General features: G+C 36.4%; 1 pseudogene; it reads left to right on the top strand.

Annotated features, from left to right (window-relative positions):
* The window catches only part of LOC149569566 (AP2-like ethylene-responsive transcription factor At1g16060 pseudogene), a 137,988-nt pseudogene extending 125,814 nt beyond the window's left edge, over positions 1–12,174 (top strand).
* Positions 12,175–22,171: the final 9,997 nt, after the last annotated feature.

Genomic DNA, 22,171 nt, shown 5'->3' with positions numbered 1-22,171 from the left:
GTTTCTCAGCACAATTAGGTATGCAACAGCAAAGAACATGCATCCTTCAAGCTAACCAGTCCCTTATCCATTGGGCACTAACTGAATCTTCACACATAGATGGATACCTAAAATATACTCATATATTTAGGTATTTGGTCTATCTGCTTGACTTGCAAACAAACATCAATATTCATTAAAACTCTCGTACTTATGGTGATATCCTTTTGGTGTAACTTGCAATCCTATTAGTATAAACAAGCATTTACTTGGAGCTTTGTTCCAACAACAAATCTATTCCGATATACAACCTTAAGGGCATGTAATTGGGTTCAAGCTCTTAGTTCTTAAACATAGAACATTGCAAATAACAATAGCAGGAGATGAGAATCATAATGAAACTAACAGATGAGGCTCTTTGTATTAATTTCATTGAAAAGAATACAACATCTGCATACAAAAACTCAAAAGATACTCATAGAATGACTGTTTAATAAAAATGCCTCAAAAGGAATACAATATGCTATTCATAACAGGAAGAATCATTGACAAAAATGGTATCACAGATCTAAGAGAACTCAAGATTGGAACCATGAATGGTCTCTCAGTCATAAAAGACTGGAACCCCTAGAAAGAATGAAAGATAGAAAAATATAGCAAAGGAAAGAATCTCGGATCTGATCTTCAAGTGACAAGCATCCATTTGAAATGCAATCCTCTGTGACTGAATAACTTCTTTCATCTCTTTACCATTTGATCTGATTTTTTGTTTCATCATTATCTGCAACTAATTTGCAAATATCCTAGTTCAATGATGAAATTCTTTGAATCACCAAAATATCTAGTTGCCTCATGAAAATACCAGTGAGAATTGAGTTTTTACTATGTGAATCTGATCAGAATTTGACCTTAACTACATTTTCACTGCCCTTTATGCATATTCAAGTCATTCCCTTGCCAAAAACCAATTCTGAACTTCCTCACCTGAAATCGGTTGCAAGTTTGGTACCTGAGAGAAAACCTTGCATAACTTGAACACACTGCTACCTGTGCAAAAACTAACCTCATATTTCAAAAATTTAGATCTTTCCAATTTTGGTGGTATATTGGAGTGCATATCTAGCCTCCAAGAAACCCCCTGAATCTCATTTTAAAAACGTTTCCCTTGCTGGCATAAAACCTCAGGTCTGCACATTTGATTTTTTAAATTTTTTGAAAAATTTAAAGAGATCTAAAGTTGGAACTTTAGAAGAAATTCCTTTTTTGAATTTCAATGATGTGAAAATCATTTTTTGAAATAATAATTTAAAATCATTATTTTTGCATTTTAAAATTTTCTCTCTATGCTTCTCAGGGCCCACTGGGCGCCACCCAAGCTGCCATGTGGCAGCTCTTGATTGGTCAATTGATTTGCCACCTCATCACCTTTGGCCTTGCCATGTCACCTGCCTATTTTCTCAGTCACCATGTGTCAACTTCTCGCATTCCCGCAATATTTAACTACCCTGCAACTTCATAATTCGGGGATGTGGGCACTGTCCGATCGGGACACTTGTCCTCATCTGGTCACATCTTGGTTTTTGACGCCACATCATCATTACTGCATGTTCATTCAAATTTTTTTATTTGTGTGCCACTTGGTTGACATCATCGAACCACAAGATTCAACATCAAGTGCTCAAGGGGAACCACCTCTTTCTTTGTTGCCTTTAAAAGGTGCGTCTCTTAAGACACTACCCATATTGCTTGTTCTTGTATTTAAGGACATATAATATCTGCTCTGTGAGCAATATGGGACAAATCTTATGACATGTTCTCGTTTCACTCTTAGAAGTTGACTCCTTCTTCTATTCTCTTTCTTAACGTAATTTTCTTCTCTATATCTGTGCATGCCTTTTGCTGGTGTGAGGTTTGAAACTTCATGCGTGGGATCCATTTAAATTGGCCAGTTTTCCTGTTAGACGTGGACTTCTTTGATTTAATACTCGACTTTTTTCTCAAGACTGAAATTTCAATTTAGACACCTTCTACCTTTGCATGGATGACTTTTGAAACTGCCTTGCTTCCTTATCAAACATTGGGTTAGCTTTTTTAATCATTGGCGCTGACTTTTTTAACATTTGCATGGACATTTTCATTTGTACTGTGGCTTGGCTCTACTTCTTTGTTTCTTCTTGCCGTTGCCTTCCTCCTTAATGCCTCCTTCCAACATGGACTGCTTTCTTTACTTGTCACCGAGTCTTCTAATTATGGTGTCTCTATGGCTTCTTAGCATGGGATGGTTTGCTCTTGTTAAGGTCGAATGATCATTCTCAATCTGCTCCTCTAAATAGCAGATTTCTTCTGTGGCTTTTCCCTTTTCAAATCTGTGATTTGTTCTTTGATTTCTGCCTTGACTCCCTTTACTTTGTCTTACATGATGAGAATGCTCTATTTTTTGGCTGCACTTTTTTTTTTAATCTTTAACCTTCACATTGCTCCTTTTCCATTGCCAGCATGTAGCATTCACTTCATTGCGTGAATGTCTTTTAAAACTATAGGCATCTCTTTTATGAGGCATTTTTCCTAACATATGAAGCTCTTCCCAAATTATTTGCAACATCTAATAAGCTCTTGGAAATCCTTGTATCTGCAGCAACTATCTCCCCGATGAACTAGCAGGGTGTCCAAGGGCTCATGATCGAGGTCGGATTTTCATTTATATGCCATGTAAGAAGACAAAAGGTGAAGAATATGACATACCAAGTACTGGGTTGATTAAATGAAAGCCCCCTAGTATTTTATAGGCAACTAGAATTCGGCATGTTATCGATTTGATTTAGTTCCTAGAGATATTGATTCGAATCTAGAGGCCTAGTTTCACTGTATGAGATGTCGTGATTGGCTTTGGATTGGTCTGTTTTGATGTGGGGGGGGCCTACTATACTATACTAATGGGCGGCCCCTACCCTTAGAATAGTAGGGGCCCCTAAACAGATTCTTCAAGAAAGTCTCCATCAGGCCATCCACCTCGAAGCTCTACATTGCAAACCTTTTTGAGTTTCCTGTTTTCCTACTGAGCCTAGTTGCTTTTGATTGACAAGGTCAACAAACCCCTTTCTTCAAGAAAGGAACTAATCATCTAGCTGATAAGAATCAGATACAAAACATTACATTTAATGAAACACAAGTAATTCACTTTCCCAAAATATGCACAATCCCCCATATCAATTAGCCTGATGCAATCAGTTGGACCCCAAAGTGGGTCTGGCTAAAAAAAAATTTGTTTTTGAGAAATTGAACTGGCAAATTAACCCTCTGATGAACTTGAGCTGACTAAAACCATTTTTAATCACTGATTAATCCTTTAAAACTCACTTTATCACTTTCTGCAAACTATCAAATTTGCACCAGGAGCTCCTATTGGCTGCCTTTGAAAATTGACCCGAACCTCTGACCAGGCTCTGAAATCAAACACATTGAATCTCTCCTCCACACACTTTCACCCAGTCAAATCTAGTCTCATGACGAATTTGGGGTCAAAAGATATTCACTATCAAAGTTGACCTCTCAGAATCACCTGCAGATAAACATGTCAGAATACCATAAACTGGATTCAGAATTGGCCTTGAAATCTGGGCAAATGAGCACATGGGGAAACAAAAACTGGGGCATTGGTTCTCTGTCATGAGGACATTATGGATCTACTATTTAGGCTCATGAAAAATAACTGGGCACAAATGGCCATCGGTCAAAGTAGGCTACTTGGATTTTGCAAACTAGAAACACTGACAGAAAACATTTTTTGCGAATGGAATTGACCTAAAAAAGTATGTGAATGGATTCGTCATGACTTACAAACTGACACACTTAAAGTATTTTTAAAGAAAAATACAAGGGTACAATCCATTTGATCTTACCAATCATGGATCAGGAGATATGACATCACGAACAAGGGTTCCAATCAATCTGCAAATGGTGATACCAGTGAAAAGATAAAAATTGCATTTGGAATCACGTTTGAAAACTGATCAAATGGATTCGTCATAAGCTAAAACTTGAAAAATAACAAGTCTCTGACATCTAAAATGCAACTAAAAAGGAATTTCAACATTTTTCTCAACTGGTTCAAAGTTATAGCACATCAAACAAGACTTCCTAGAATTTAGATTTAATTGCAAAAGCATGAAAATAGTAACTGACCAACTTTGAGGGATTCAAAACCTAGTCAAACAAACTCGAAACAACTCAAAATTTGAAACATAGGTTCTTAGGTATGGGTACTAGACACTCCCAAAGTGGTGAGTCCTAAAAAATTTCTAGGTGCAAGTTATTCAATGACAAACACAACCTCCTGTCACTGTTTGACACTTAGGGTAAAATTGCAGATTTGACACAAGCTTAAAACGAGACTTCGCCAAATGATTCAGAATGATGATTTGACCTCATGGAACAGGTAGATAGGCTGAATGGAAGGTGTTAGAAACATTAAACACTATTTATGCATTAACTCAATAGCAAGGTACATAGGCTTCACAAAGCATTTATAGGCCTGAATTTCTCAATGGTGCTCAAAATTGACCATGCAATTTTGAGTGCCAACATAATGTAGTCTTTTGCATCCTCATATCTTTATTTCAAAGCATCTCTTTCTTTAGTAAGAATATCCATCTCCTCGAGACCTTGTTCTACATTCTTGTGTAACTATTACATATCCATAAGGATATTACTAAAGCTATTAAGCTTCTTTTGAGTAACTATGTTCTGATACTAATCATTAGAAATAGGAAATATTGAGAAGTAGGGGTGAATCAATATTTTACAAAATTTAGCCCAAAATTGGATATTATTAACAATCTTATCAATTTCATAAGAAATAAAACTAACTATACTAAATATTAAACATAACCATGTGATAAGAGAACTCATAACATCATTATATTGTGTTAACTAGGAAAACCATGGCCAAGGGAAAAACTTGGTGGGTATGGTACCCACAAAGTGATCCATTAATCAAAGGTATATTGTGAAAGATGGTGACTTAGTTAAGAGTCTATTTTCCATAAATGACAAATCAAATAGTCTAACAAAGCCAAATTTCCAACAGAAATCACAAGGAACTAAAAAAGACTAGTTTGTAAGGAATATCATTTAAGGAAGAATGAGTTGACAATAGAGAGACATTTTCCCTGGTTGCAAGGTTGGAAGGAGTGAGAAAATTTCTTGCATATGCTACTTACAAAGGATTAAAAGTATACCAAATGGTTTTTTAATCTGCTTTTTGAATAGAATCTTGGAGGAAAAAATCTGTGATGAAAAAATTTAAGGATTTTATGATCCTATCAAAAGGAATATGGTATTTAAGTTACCCAAAGCACTATATTGTTTGAATTAAGTCCCTAGAGCATGGTATGAAAGGTTACACACTTATTTGGTGCAGCTATAGGCAAATAGAGTAACCAAATTTCAATATGGTGCATCACCTTTTTCTTTTAGCATTTAATTTTACACATTCCTTCTCTCCTTTCCCTAAAAGTGTAAGTGTAGAGATGTCTTTATTATAAGGAAGTATGCCTTCTCCTGAGATTCAACCTCAAAGCACAAGTCCCACACTTGGAGGTTTTTTTCATGTTACATGAGGTTGGTTAAGGGTCATACCTCAAGAAAAATTTTAGACTTTTCTATCAACATTTCCTTTATATCAAGTCCTAAAATAAGTATTGAGTCATCCTTGAGGATTTATTGATTTATAGTGAAGAGTATAGGGCATCATTAAGATATTACATTACACAATACATTACAAATAACTCTTTCCATAAATATTTTAATTACAATTAGCTTCTTGGGAACAATATATCGAATAATCTTCAGAAATCTTCATAGAATGAACATATGATTTCTTAGCCAGAGCATCCTAGAAATATATTGTACCTTAATAGAAGATAACTAAATGATCTTTATCTTCACCAAAAATATACAATACAATTACAAGAAACTACTAACCAAAAATGTTCTTTGAGAATAGTCTTCACAAAACTTTATGTAACTCACACAAATCTTCATAACTCTTTTTGTAAACATAGACATGGAATAAAAAAATGTTCCTCAATATAACTTGAAGTACACATAATGTAACTTAGTGACCACGAACCTCTCCAAATGAATTTTACTCTACAACTCTAGTTGAACTTTCTAGAAAAACTGATATGTTGACATCAATGATAAACAATGTCATGAATACAAAAAATATGTACTCAATTATCTCTTTGACATGCCAAAAAGATCCCCATACAACTACATAAAGAATTCATTCTTAATAGCTTCTCCTAGTCAAATTGGAAACATTAAAGGGTTGATTCAACTTCCCCTGGATATACAAAACCTTAGTTTTTCCCACCCTCCCATAGTTGTACAACCTCTTGCTACTAACCCCTTCCTTTGACTTTGTGTTGTATCCCCCTTCTCCCATGTCTAGTCATGGGTCATCTTGTAGGATCCTTGTTACCCCAACTCCTTTGGTGTGTAATCCTGATCCTTCCCTGAGGTCCCCAAGATCAAGTCCAAGCCTTTTTAGGCTATTGCTAGCTTGGCGACCTCTCTTGAGAATTAAATTTTGTCCCTCCTCCCCCCTACCAATGTCTAAGAGAATAAATTTTTTCCATGATAGCCCCCTTTCTTCCCCTATTTAGAAGGGTATCTCATCTTCCTCTAAGTTTGTTGGTGCAGATGTCAAACCCCTTGATCCTTTCCATTAAAAGGGTAATGCTCAGTGAAAGAAAAAACTATTAACAACCCAAATGTGATCTTGGAGGAAATGGCTATAGAACTTTAACTTACCCTAGTTTTCCCCTTCCTTATTTTTAGACCATCTATTAAGCTCCTCAAGAAGTGGACTTCCTCTACTTGATCTTTAAAAGGAAGTGTTAAAATTAATGCGTTATTTTATGGTATACTTTTGTTCTTGTTCTACCATAAGGAACTTATGTCACTACTATTCTCTCTAAAGAGTCATGGTATCTAAGATCTAATACTAAAAATACATTGGCAATCTACAAATGGAAGCCTAAACTAGACCTAGTGGTTGACCCTAGAGAAGAGTCCCTTACTTGGATCTATCTCCCTAGACTTCCTCTTGAATTGGAATAATGAAGTGTTCATAGGAATTGAAAAATCATTTGGTACTCTCCTATTAATGGATAAGATTACTCAAGATAATTAAAAAATCCTCTTTTCTAGAATTTGTGTGACTACTAAGGTAAACAAGAAGTTGCAAACTATGATGATGTTTGAATCTAAACATGGTTCCTTTGACTAGCCTCTAGAATATGAGAAAGAAGAGATGTTCTATATCAAATGTAAAATGTTTGGTTACCTTAATATATCATTCTCTTCCTCTGCAAGTGGTCTAGTGCCTTAGGGTAGTGTATATAAGAGCTTAGCCCCACTCTTCCCTACATCCAAGAGATATTCCTATTACCAATCCTAAATGCACACCTAGTCAACCCACCTCGATCCTTACACTGAGAAAAAATAGTCCTCTACTCACCTCTTCCTAGAAGAAGATTCTATTGGAATTTTAATTCGGAAACTAAGATACTAAGAGGGGGGATGAATCAAGATCTATAAAACTTTATCCTTCAATAAAACTTTACTACATGCACCATATTGACCATCTCATAGTTAGTTTATGCGTAATATAACTTGTAAAAAATAAATCTTGTAATAAGTAGATCTAACTATTAATCACATCCATGAAATGTAAACACATAACAAAAAATATTTGGTTACCCACAAACCCTCCAAGGTGAAGTTAAAACTTGGGTGGGGATGACATCTAGAAATCGTCACTACTGTAGTAACAAAGTTAACCTAAATTAGGGTTATAATTTTGATTAATTCTTTTAAAAAATAAATCTTGTAATGAGTAACAAAGTTAACACAACTTGTAAAGAATAAATATTTTAATAAGTAGATCTAACTATTAATCACATCCATCAAATGTCAATGCATAACACAAAAGATTTGGTTACTCAAAAACCCTTCAAGGTGAAAGTAAAACTTGGGTGGGGATGACACCCAAAAATCTTCACTACTGTAGTAACAAATTTAACCTAAATTAGGGTTATAATTTTGATCAATTATGATGATCTACCCTGTGAGGGGTCTACCCTACTAAAGAATCTTAAGACTATTAGCTCTTACCTTGTTAAATGATTTTAAACTTACACTGAAGTAAGGACTATGTTAGGAGATTTATAAAGGTTTGTTAAAACCACTATTATAAGAGATTTGCCCTGATTTAATCTATTAAAATTGACTCAGTACCCAATCCTTCAATCTACACTTGTAATTTTTGATTATAGATGTTTGCATTCTAATCTCTATTTTTATCACCAATCTAAGATAGCTCTATTGAGTTCTTCACTTCTTCATAAGGTCACTAACAATGTTCTTCACAACTCTCTCTTGTATGCAACATCCAAAAATTAACTTCTCTACACAATACTTCCCTTCCTTCACACACTTCATAATCTCTTCTATGATAGATCACCACACTTGTCAAAAAAAATGTTTGGATCTTCCTATTAAAAGACTTCTGTGGAGTCTTCTAGACACTTCCTTTTTTGCCTCTTCCTCTAATTGATTTCTCTTTCCTCATAGGGATTGGTTGTCCACATTAACATGTGTAGCAACCTTTATAACAAACTCTATGATCATTAAATATCATGTCCATGTCATCTTGAGCCAGTTTACCTAAAATTTTGTATCATTATAGACTTTTTATGTGCATCCTAAATAAATTGACTTGTTAGAAGCAAGAGTTAACAAACTGTTAGAAATGGAAAAAGAAATCTGTAAATAAGCAATACCAGGAAAGAATCTAAGTGAGTAAATGCATGAAAAGATATTACCATAAAATAGGAGAGAGAAAGCTTCAAGATCCAACACCATGAGACAAGATATTTGGAAAGGGGAAAGCAAAGAAAAGCCCTTGTGACATTATGAATGAGGCATGAAAAGCCTAAGAAGAGAGAGAGAGAGAGAGAGAGAGAGAGATAGAGAGCAATGCTCATACAATAATTGAGAAGAGGAAGAAACCTCATTGTTAAATGAGATAGGAGGGTCATCTCTTAAATAGAGATGAGAGAGAGGAGTTAGAATGTAACTCCCATGTCTATGAATGCCACCATTCATAAGTGTGTGAGGCCAAGTGTGAGATTCCTCTTAAGGAGGAATAATCTAAAATTAGAAATTACAATATATATTTGTCCTCACATATTCCACTAGATGACAAAATAAGATGTAGTGGAAAAAGGACAAAAATAAATATATTAGGATACCTTGGATTATATCCTAATATATTACAACAATAAAGAAAGGAGTTCTAACCTTGGTTTATAGATACACCAAGGAAAGATTACAACTTCTAACACCCCCCTTTAATCTTTACTTGGGTTAATTACATCAAAGGGTATTAAACCCATAATTTACAAAAATCTGCAATTTAATCTTCAATATGAAGTAATTTGATTGTCTTCAAGCCATTTGTAGGGCCAAGAGAAGCACATGAGTCCTTTGAATGTGGAAGCATAAACACATCTTCAAGAAGGTTCCTTGATGGATTACCTGAAAAAAAAGAGAACAACAAGACAAATATCCACAAGTAGAATGCCATCATATATGAAAATTTGAAATCCTTTTGAATAAGGATAATAAAACTCTCATAGAGAAACAATGAGTAAAACATGTTACCACAAAACAATGGAGATAACCTGATATCAAGATAAAGTATATGCTCAAAAAATTGTCAACAAGGACAAACTGAGTAAAAAGCTTGATCAATGCTCTCATGAAAATTATATTATACTAATGCACAAATGACCACAGACAAGGCCAACTAATGATACTTGCATCAATCTTGCATCAATCACGTGGATATAGATAGTCCACTTAATGAATCATCCCACTGCAAGCTAATGGGTGCGTCCCTCCATAACATGCATGACTCATGATCTAAGCAATAATGTATGCAGATCATTATCACATTAATATATGAAAATAACATAAAAAGGAGAGACATGTTGATCAAAGTAGAATAATCATGATTTTTGGTAGGATAATCAAAAGAATGGATTATGAGGATATAACAACATATTGCCTTCAAATTGGATCAAATCATCTGAATTTGGAGAGAAACTCCAATAATAGCATCCTCTTCATGGAGGAACAAAAATGGAACAACATGGAGGGAAACTCCATAAAAGTATTATCCTATCAAAATGGAAAAGATAGGATCAAATGGAGGGAAACTCCATATAAAATGAGTGCATACCAATATAGGATGGAGGGATACTCCATGGGCCAGATAAGGAAACTATGTATCAGTTATACTGAGGGGACCTACATAGTTATCCTTGAAAAAATTGGCTCCCTATGCAACTCAAAACAAATATCATATAAATCATGTATATCAATGGTATAAAACCATAAAGTGCCAACATGGGCATAGAATAATGCTATAAAAGCATAAAAGTGCAGCTATGGGCACATCAAAATATCAAAATGAAGGCAAATGTGTAAGATTACTCATAATCCAATTAAGTAAATATGATTTAAGGAAGATCAACTAAATATAGATATCAGGTATAAACGGCCATTGAAGGTAAGCATGAGTATTTAATTCATTTTGCAAAGGTATATATTAATTTCTGAAATATTATAGTCATAAATTATATATTTATCTAGGCATATATGTGGGCCCCCGTATATACTCAAATAAATATACGAAAATAGATTGGTTAAAGAAAATAATCACCTTTCCATTCTTAATATTTTGGAAAGTCACAATTTATAAAAAGTCACAATATTTACCTTGGTTCAAAAATATAACCTCAAAGTAATAAGAACATAAAGTCATGGGGCAAGAAAAGATCTCCCCAATTTTTGATACTATGCCTTCACGATGGCAAGTGATTCAAAAAGAATTTTTTTTTGAAATAAAACATTAAGAAAGATATAACTAAAAAAAACTTAGTAATTAATGATAGAGGTCAGATCTGGCAGATAATAATATACTAAAAAAAGTTTAAAAACTTTTCTAAAAAAAGTTTGAATAAAAGCTTGTAATGAGTAAGAGAGATTTAAAATAGAATATTGCACTTGTCTGACAATGAACGATTACCTGCCAAAAATAGGTTGACAAGAGGCAATAATAAAAGTAAATGATGCTTCTGTCAAGAGCTAAAAAAAGAAAAAGAATCTTGCATGAAAAGACAAGAAAATGTTACTAGGAATAGTAGAGATATGTTATAGCAGACTAACAAAAGGTGAGAGAGCAGCAATCAGTCTGATTCTGCTTTTAAAATTCTTACCATAATAAGCAATTATCTAAAAAAAAGGAACCTGAAAAATAAAAGATCTCGCAATAGCATCCACCGGGACACTCCTCCTAAGAGAAGCTCCATTTACAGAGGCATCACCAGGCATAGATGGACTGGTCGATATGAAGCCCATCTGTGGGACAAGTTCTGTTGGAACCAGGCGCAGAGCAAGAAGGGTTGCCAAGTTTATCTTAGGGCATATGATGATGAGGAAGCTGCAACACACACTTATGATCTTGCAGCTCTCAAGTACTGGGGGCTTGAAACTGTCCTTAATTTCCCTATTGGCACCTATTCAAAAGAAGTGGAAGAAATGAAAAATATTTCCAAGGAGGAATATGTGAGCTCTCTCAGGAGGAAGAGCAGTGGTTTCTCAAGAGGAGTATCTAAGTACAGAGGAGTTGCAAGACATCATCACAATGGCCGCTGGGAAGCCAGAATTGGGCGAGTTTTTGGCAACAAGTATCTATATCTGGGGACATACAACACTCAAGAGGAAGCAGCAACAACCTATGACATGGCTGCAATAGAATATAGAGGCCTAAATGCTGTAACCAATTTTGATCTGAGCCAGTACATAAAGTGGCTACGCCCAGCGAATGGTGCCCAAGTAGCGAGTATAGTAGCTAAGAAGGAATTGAATCTTCTCCCTCTGATCACCAACAATAAGGAGCCAAGTCAAAATGAGCAGAATAATAACAAAAAAAGGGAATCCATTAATAGTCTCTTGTCAAGAGGAGTAGAAAGTAAAGGGCCAGCAGATCATCATGAAATAACAACAAAAATACAACAGACTCAGCAAAGATCAAATGGGCCGGCCACGTTCTTGTGCTAGGCCAGACTGTTCACCTTCATCCACACAAGGTGGCATGAGCTTTAGAGATGGTAATGGAAATGGCTATCCCTCCCGAGACCGATCGGCGCTGCCTAGAGCTCGCAAATTTGGAGGATCGGAAGAAGAAAAATGATGAAGAAGTCGTGAAGTGGGCAAGAGCTGAATCATGGGGAGGATTGATGCTTTTTACTGTCAAGACGACTCTTTTAATGAGGTGGACTTGGCATCAAAATCAAGATGCGTACAACAGCAAAATATCAATTTTTTAAAAAAATAGATATATTTGAAACCCTATGCAAAAAACTTATGTGCTTAATGAAGGTAGCCTCTGCATTCAAGTGAGGTATAGATATATTAAAAAAAATTAAATTCAAGAAATGAAATGGATTAAAAATATTTTAAAATATGAGTAGACTAAGATATGAATTTGAAAAAGATAGGAAAACCCTTTGGTGGAAAGCCTTCCAAAGGGGGTTAGATGAAAAATAATAGAAAATAAGAAGTAACATGCACAAATTAGAGCAAAAAGAAGTTAATCAGGTTTGGCGGTAAACCAGCCAAACTCAAAAAAAAATTCAATTTCTTCCATCTTAAGAAGATTAAAGAAGAAATTAGTGAAATCTCTCTCAAGAGTCTCCTTCGAATCGTACCTTCATGCAAACACTCAAAACAAAGATTAAATTGCTCTGATACCATGTTAGAAATGGAAAAAGAAATCTGTAAATAAGCAATACCAGGAAAGAATCGAAGTGAGTAAATGCATGAAAAGATATTAACATAAAATAGGAGAGAGAAAGCTTCAAGATCCAACACCATGAGACAAGATATTTGGAAAGGGAAAAGCAAAGAAAACCCCTTGTGACATTATGAATGAGGCATGAAAAGCCTAAGAAGAGAGAGAGAGAGAGAGAGAGAGAGAGAGAGAGAGAGAGAGAGAGAGAGAGAGAGAGAGCAATGCTCATACAATAATTGAGAAGAGGAAGAAACCTCATTGTTAAATGAGATAGGAGGGTCATCTCTTAAATAGAGATGAGAGAGAGGAGTTAGAATGTAACTCCCATGTCTATGAATGCCACAATTCATAAGTGTGTGAGGCCAAGTGTGAGATTCCTCTTAAGGAGGAATAATCTAAAATTAGAAATTACAATATATATTTGTCCTCACATATTCCACTAGATGACAAAATAAGATGTAGTGGAAAAAGGACAAAAATAAATATATTAGGATACCTTGGCTTATATCCTAATATATTACAACAATAAAGAAAGGAGTTCTAACCTTGGTTTATAGATACACCAAGGAAAGATTACAACTTCTAACACAAAAAAAATTAGTTTATGTGCATGCATTAAATATTTAACAATGAAAGAAAACTAACTAACATTTTCTTGAGTTTTGAAACTCAAAGCAACCAACAACTCAAGTCCTCAAGAAATCTAAAATAGCTCAAAAAAGGCACCCATGAGAGGCCTTGTTGGTGTGTCTAGATTGGAGGGATGTTTGGTGTGCTCTCCCAAACACAACTATGTTTGAATCTCTTGATGTGAAGGTGCAAGTGTGATTGATGAAACTATGAAACTATGCTATCTGAGATGAAGAACACCTCAAACAATGGCTATGGAGAAAGCCATGTTTGAAAGCATTCAATGATGTGGAGATGAGATGCAATAAAGAAAACTAAGATAATGTGAAAAATAAGCTAGTATGCAAGTGAAATGAAGATCTAAATGCATGAATAAGCTAAATATAACAATGGAAATGCAATCTAAAATCAGCTACCAAGGGTTAGTATGCAACATGAAAATCACTATGAAAGCTCTAAACTCAAACTAGCATGAAATCACTATGAAAGCTCAAAACTCAAACTAACATGATAACATTGCATGTGGAGGAGATGAAAATGCTTGAGATAAGGGCTCTATTTATAGGCTTGAGTGAGGCCTTGGGTGAGGTGGCATCTATGTGGCATCCACATAGTGTTGAAATGAGACATGTAGGCAAGCCATGCAAGTGGTCAACATTTAAAGTTTTCTCACACGTGTGAGCAAACTTGGAGAGAGAATTGGGGGACAAAGCTTACAAGAGGTGTAAGAAGTGGGAGTGGTCTCACACATGTGTGAGCACACACTTAGGCTTAAGAAGGGTTTAACAAGATGATTAAGGTAATTAAGTGGGATTAAATAGTGGATAGGCTTAGAAGGATGAAAGTGATAGGTGTAGACTAGGTTTCTAGGCTAGGTTTAAGATTAAATTAAATAAGATTTAATGTAATCATATGTTTAGAAGAATTAATAAGATGGAGGGATTTAAATAAATAGAATTTATTTAAAAGGGGGATTTATGGAGGATCATGTATTAAATAAATTTAACACATTAAGGCTAGAGGTATTTAAATTAAATTTAAATACCTCTAGGAAAGTGAACCTATTTAATTAAATAAATTTAATTAAATAGGTAGAAGAATATGCCAAATATAATTAATTAATAAATAAATAATTATAATGTCAAGGGCAATATTAAATAAATTAATATAGTCTTTTAAGACAATTTTAAGCATCTATATTTTGCCCTTCTTTGATGTGATGTCAGGACAACATCATATCAAAGAAAAAAATATAGGTTGTCCTAGAGAAGGTAGGAGTCCTAAGAGTGACGACAGAGGATGAGAGTGCCCCCTCGCGAAAATTGCGCAAAAAAAAAAATTTTGGGCAATTTTCGTGAAAAGGTCTTTGGAAGATAAGGAATAGAAGAAAAAGGGAAGAAATGAATACATTGCATGACTAGCGGGAAAATAGGGGATGGACACAATGTAGGGAAGAAACAGGCTCAAAATAGGGCCTCAAGGGTCCTATATAAGCATCTGAGGGGCTCAAAGAAGGTCATTTGCACACTTAGAGAGCAGAGCATCCAGAACAAAGATGGACCTAATTGATTGTTTGCAGCTTGATGAGTGCATTTCTGAGTACCAGCAATTAGCTAACATGGGCCCACCATTGATTCATTTGATCCTCTTTATCATTTTGGTTGATCAGGCTAGGGTAGGTGCATTTATTGCACCCTAAATGAGGTAAAAAGTGGTTGTGATGGAGACGACAGTCTCCACCTTGTCATCTACGTAGATGAAAAACTAGAGACCACATCATCCACAAAAATGACAAAACCTATATTGTCATTTGCACAGATGACAAACTTGGGAATGGAGTTCTATGGAGACAATAGGGTTCATCCTATCGTCTGCATAGATGAAAAAAGGGGCTAGAGGGCAGCAAAGACAAAAATCCACTATTTTTCATCTCTGTAGATGACAAAAAGGCAGCCATTGGCAAAAAATCAGCATTTGCAAAGATTGATGTCTATGTTGATTAGTGTTTGCACCGATCAGTGACTCTACAGATCAACATCTATGCTGATCAACATCTACACATATCAACATCTGCACCGATTGGGACAAATTGATGAAGGAAAAAGTAGGATGCCCCATTTCAGGGATGGCATGGGCTAAAGAGACTGACCTTCTGCATGTCTATGCTACAAGAGGAGACAATGGTTTTTAAGTTGCAGGAGCACTATCCTTTGACCATGGTACTAGAGGAGTTGTTGACAGAGGTAGACTTAGGGCACATCCATTTGTGTGAGTTGGAACATGTTAACAAGTGGCTAGACTTGAGGGCACACTCAGCACAACTATTGACACTCATCGAATGATGGCACACACCTACTGGGAGCTTCCATTTTCCTTTGGGAGAGGTGATGATCACATTGTTAGATGCGTGGCATATTTTTCGAGTGTCGATCTAGAGGGCATATCCAGAGTATGTGTTGGAGGGGTTAGATCTATTTTTGTGAGAGTTCTTTGGTAGGCAATGGCAGAGGTTGCTGATCCAGTGATCATGGCTGACATGGAGAGGAGCCTTGGAGTAGAGACTACCCAAACTAGTAGTGTATCTAGTATCTCTAATCTAGTGGATGCTACAAGACCATGCTAGGAAAGGCTTTCTTATTGGCTAGGCATAGGTACTAAGCACCTTATTGTAGGATGATGGCAAGGTATACTGTTGGGACCAAACTATCCTAGTGAAGCTCTATCATGATCTACACATGTGTGCATATAGGACACTAAGGAACATGGGACCTAGATTGACACTACTAATGGTATGGTCCTAGGAGCACATCAGAGTGACACTAGTGATCACTAGATAGGATACTAGACATCCTGGTGAGTCATTCACCTATAGATATTGGCCACCCATTCAATATAGCTCCATAAAGTTTATGAGATTTTGGCAACAATGTTTGGATGAGATCATCATGTTCAATTGGACTTCGTATGATGGGGTAGAGTGATGGGGTGCAGTTTTGGTAGCTAGCAAAGAGGATGACTCTGAGGACTAAATGTACCTACTATACACACAGACTGACAATTAGCTGATGGGATGCTCAATGCATGTCATCATGCAATATATGCCCTCTAGGGTGTGGCGGCAGTTTGGGAGAGTTCAAAATGTTGTGCCAAAAAGATTTTTGTACCTTTTCATGTCATGAGAGTATGGTAGTTTATGGGGTCACAACCCCAACCTTTGATTGGCTCAGATTTCATGGGTGTTGATGCCACCAGTGCCTTGGGTACATAGGTAGGATCAAGGAGATGTGAGGGTGACAACAACATATGTGTAGTGGTGGGTAGCACATCAACGGGTTAGATTGATAGTTCCTAGGGCACCTCCTCTAGTAGAGCAGGCACACAAGGATGAGGATGGAGTAGGGGATGGAGGGTAGGTAGTGATGATGTCACCATTGGCATAGGGTGCACAGTAGGGACCACACGGGTGTAGAGCCCGTGTGAGGAGAGGTCCAAGGCTAGTACCAACATAGGCACTAGTACAAGGGCCACAAGTGTCAGTATAGGGACAAGGATAGGGACAAGGGTAGGTAGAGGACCCAAACATAGTTAGGGCTTAGTAAGATAGTCTTTGTGTAGAGGTAGCCTAACTATAGGGTGTAGCATAGATAGAGAAGACATGAGCTGACAGTACATAGCAAGCCTTGGCGGCCATACAGGCAAAGCTGCAGTTGTAGAGGGCAAGAACAGATAGTGTACAAGAGGCTTTAGCAACCTTATAGGAATGGGTGGATGTTAGGGAATTCACTAATAGGGAGGTCCATGTAGATGCTAAGGAGCTTGTGCAGCTGGAGAGACTCTGAGGAGAGGTGGCCACATTCCAAGCTAAGCGAGCTACCCATCAGGTACAACTAGACAAGTACCATAGGTAGAGGGACATAGCTAGACAGGTGCTATAGTCTGGGGTGACCGCCATATTTATGCAGGAGGCCATTTTAGCCAATCAAGTAGAGGCATGAGCCATATGAGAGGTAACCTTTTATAGGTCACTATATCATGAGGTCGTGCCTGCTGATCAGTGGTAGGCATATTTCTAGAGAGGCTTGAGCTCATGGACAATAGGGGGTAGGGCTAGATCAGAGCAATCTATAGGATAATATAGACCTCCATGAGGGGGTGACATAGGGGGGGTTGGGCCCTCACAGCCAGTGGCTTGATTTTGTATAGTGATTAGTTTTGACAGATATGTGCAGATGCAGTGAGTTTTTGAGGATGCATTTATAATACATGATTTTGTATACAGACTCTATAGACAATATTTTGATATATGACATGACATGATTTGATGGCCCTATGTGTGTGTGGATTATGTGATGCATATGATATCTATATGTGTATACTAACATTTGTGATGTAGGATGTAATGTGATGTGCCTATGATGTATATATATGATGTCTAACATATGTATAATGCAAGTTTGCTGGTGATTATGAGATGTATGCATTGTTTTATTTTACATGTATGGATACATTTATGATGTATGTGCCACTAGATGGATGTATGTAATGAACTAATGATGTAGACTAACTAAAAAACTAATGAATGCAACCTAAAATGAAAATTAATGAATGTAAGGAATGATTATCTATCAAAATTCTTCACTCGTAGAAACCAAGTAATGTAGCATAGGAGGGGGGAAATAAACAGGATCCTTGTCTCAAGAATGGCTCAATGACACCCTATACTACATGAATCCTAACTACATGATATCAAGAGATTTAGTTGTGTTTATATGAAAGAGCACACCTTAGTTTGATTCTACAAATGAGTTTATGCATTATATATTATAGAAGCATAAATTACACAACTCTTTTGCGTAGACTAGAGACTTTAGAACAATAGGTGTAGTTTACATAGTCATGATGGAGCAAATGTCATATATGCCTTGGAGACGTCTAGGTATGCCCAAAGTATTATTAGGGATCTTTGGTGGAATGTGTACTAACCCGTTGCCCCCAGTATGTAATGCATTAACATAACCTAAAACTGATACATATGTAATAAAGCCTCAAAAATAGATCATACCACAAACAACACATGTAGTCAATGAGAGCCATTTAGGTATGACCAAAATATGGAAGATCAAGGCACACCATAAAAAGCTTCCACTAACACACAAAATAAAATCAACCAAAAAAAGACCTCATGACCAAGTAGTCATTCAATCCATAGTTCCTGCCAAGAACCTTAGGTCTAGAAGTGAATGTCGTAATGTCATCTATAGGAAGGATTCATCTTATGAAAGTTGGTTTTGTTTGACATCAAGTATTGTAAATCGTTTGTTTTTTTTGGAAAATACCATGAAAAGAACAAGTTGCTCAAATCATTAGGTCTCAAAAGTGATTTTGTTCAAGTCCTATTGCGGTCACTGTTGTGGAAAAATCTCAGTGTAATGGGATGTGAACAAGCACTCGATGGGAAAAATGCCTCATAGACTAGAGGTCTTTCAAAATATGTAAGCGAAGTGGAGCCTCATGGACAAGAGGTCTTTTATTGGATGCATAAAAAGCATAAGCTAGATAAGACGTTGCATAAATAGGATGATGAAATGATGGGATGGGAGGGAAATGGAAATGAGCCTTATAGATAATGGATCAAAATGCTTTTTTTAGGAACTTTTTCTTCTTTTTAGGATTTTTTCATGAGTATTTTATGATTTTTTTTGGATTTTTCTAATTTTTTTGATTTTTTTGTATTTTTGTAGGACTATATCAACACTGTATAGGAACTGCAAGGCTCAAGCATAGAACCACTTGAGATGTTGGAAATTTACAGGCTCAAGGAGTGGATCTTCCTCTAGAGTGGCAATCTGATATGCCCCATAACCATATTTGGTTGTAATGATAAATAGACCAAGCCAATTAGCTTCAAACTTTCCTTTCTTTTCATAGTTCTAGAGATTCTTCATGTTATGCTGCAAAACCAAGTCACCCACCTCAAATTCTTGTGGCTTGGCTTTTTTGTGATATTGAAGCTGAAGGCAATTTTGATATACGTGGAAGTGGTTTAGGGCATTAAGGCATCTCTCATCAAGGAGTTGCAGCTCTTGCAAGAAAGCAACTCTATATTCTTCTTCAAACATCAAATTCTTGAGAGAGATTTTGAGGGAAGGGAGCTCAATTTTAATGGGTAAGACAGCCTCGAAGCCATAAACAAGGGAATAAGGAGTGGCTCCTATGGGGGTATGGATGGAGGTATGGTAGGCCCAAAGGGTGGGAGGGATTTGGAGGTGCCAATTATGGCCAACTACATCAATGGTTTTCTTTAGGATTTTCAAAATGGTTTTATTAGTAGCTTCAACTTGGCCATTGCCTTGGGGGTAGTATTTGGTGGAAAAATGATGGGTGATTTCGAATTTCCCACACAATGTGGCAACTTCCTAATTTTTAAAAGGCATTCCATTATCAGTCATGATATCTTGAGGTATCTTGAAACGACAGATAATGTAGTTCAAGATGAACTTCAAAATTTGTTTTTTGGTGATGTAGGTTAATGGAATAGCCTCGACCCACTTTGTGAAGTACTTAGTGGTGGCAATAATGTACTTGTGGCCATTTTCAAAATTTGGGTATACTTTACCAACAAGATCAAATCTCCAGTGGGAAAAGGGCCATGGGGTAATGGTGGGTTGAAGGTCTTGGGCAGGAGTGTGTATCAAATCACCATGTTGCTGATAAGGAATACATCTCTTCACAAATGATATGCATCTACTTCCATAGTAGGTCAGTAGTAACCTATTCTAAGAAGCTTTTTTGCTAAAATAAGGCCACTAGAATAGGCACCAAAAATCCCTTGGTGGACCTCTTCTAATTTTGTTCTGGCTTCATCTAAATTGAGACATCAGAGGAGGGTTCCATTGAAGTGTTTTTGGAAAAGTGTGTCACCTAGGATGGTATATCAGATTGTGCAATTGATGAAGGTTTTGCTTTGATTTTGGGTGAGAGCTATGGGAATGGTTTTGTGACGTAAATAGGCAAAAAATTTAGTGTACCATGGAGACTCGGGACCAATAATCTCACACACCAACTCTGAATCAATTTTATCATAAGCAGGAGTAAAAAGATTTTCAACAAGAAAGTCACATTTAGAACTATATTTAGGCATACCAATCATGGAGGCAATAGTAGCCATAACATCTATTGCTTTGTTATTAGCCCTTGGGATCTACTAAAAAACTAGCTCTATGAAATGTTGTTTAAGATCCTCAACTACCCTGGAGTATGGAAACAACTTCTAATCCTTTATGTGGCATTCATCTGTAACTTGTTTATTGACCAATTGTGAGTCTCCAAAGGCAAGAAGGCTTTTGATATTCCAGCTGATAGCTTGATGCAATCCTATGACAAATCCTTCATACTCAGCTATATTGTTTGTGCAAGGGAATGATATCTTATAAGACTTAGGAATGAGATCTCCTTGTGGTGTAACAAACAAAAATCTTGCCCTTGATCCCTTTTGTGTAAAGGAACCATCAAAGAATAACTTCCAAGGTGTAGCAGTGGCAATAGTCATAATGGTGTCATCTAGAAAATTTGTTACTATGGGATGGTCTCCTAGAAGAGGAGCTTCCACAAGCTAATTTGTAATTACTTGTCCCTTAATGGCCTTACACTTCTTATAAACAATGTTGAATTCACTCAAAATCAAGACCTATTTTGTAGCTTGACCAGTGAGGGAGGCTTTTGATAGCATATATTTGAGTGGATCTATCTTGGCAATAAGATGTGTAGTATGATTAAGCATGTAATGGCATAGCTTCTACATGCAAAAGACTACAGCCAAACAAGCTCTCTTGATGGCAGTGTAATTCAACTCATAACCAACTAGTGTTTGACTCAGATAGTATATAGCTTGCTCATTACCATTGTCATCTAGTTGTGCCAAAAGGGCACTTAAGGCAACTAAAGTGGCTGAAATGTATAGGATCAATGGTTGTCCTAAAATTGGAGGATTAGCCAAGTATGTCTTAATTTGTTCAAATGCTTTTTGGCATATACAATCCCATTCAAACTTGTTTCCCTTGCAAAGTAAATGGTGAAGTGGATGGACCTTATCTGCTACCTAGGCCACAAATCATCTGATGGACTATAACTTTCCTTGAAAACTATGGAGTTGTTTCAATGCGGTAGGTGGAGACATTTCCATGATGGCTTTTACTTTGGTGGGATCTACCTCATTACCTCTTCTTGACACAATGTAGACTAACAACTTGCCTGATTTGACCCCAAACACACATTTCTTAGGATTTAGGCATACTTTATATTTCTCCAATCTTTCAAAAATGGTGGTGAGGACATCAATGTGAGACTCATGTGTCTTTAATTTTCCTAGGATTTCATCAACATAGTCCTCCATTATGACATGTAGAAGATCATGGAATATTGTGGTCATTATGCATTGATAAGTGGCACCAGCATTCTTCATGCCAAAAGGTGTGACTTGATAACAAAAGGTTCCCCATGGGGTGGTAAATGCCATTTTATGTTGATCTTCTTCTACAATTTTTATTTGGTTATAACCAGAGAAACCATCCATCAAAGAAAACATCTCATGTCTAGTAGTCAAATCCACTATGATGTCTATGTTAGGGAGTGGAA

The sequence above is a fragment of the Cupressus sempervirens genome, chromosome 3, assembly GCF_028749045.1.
Source record: "Cupressus sempervirens isolate cs-2001-9-10 chromosome 3, ASM2874904v1, whole genome shotgun sequence".
NCBI classification, from domain to species: Eukaryota; Viridiplantae; Streptophyta; class Pinopsida; order Cupressales; family Cupressaceae; genus Cupressus; species Cupressus sempervirens.
Note: the sequence above shows the minus strand (reverse complement) of the source record. Positions and strands in the feature narration are given on the sequence as shown.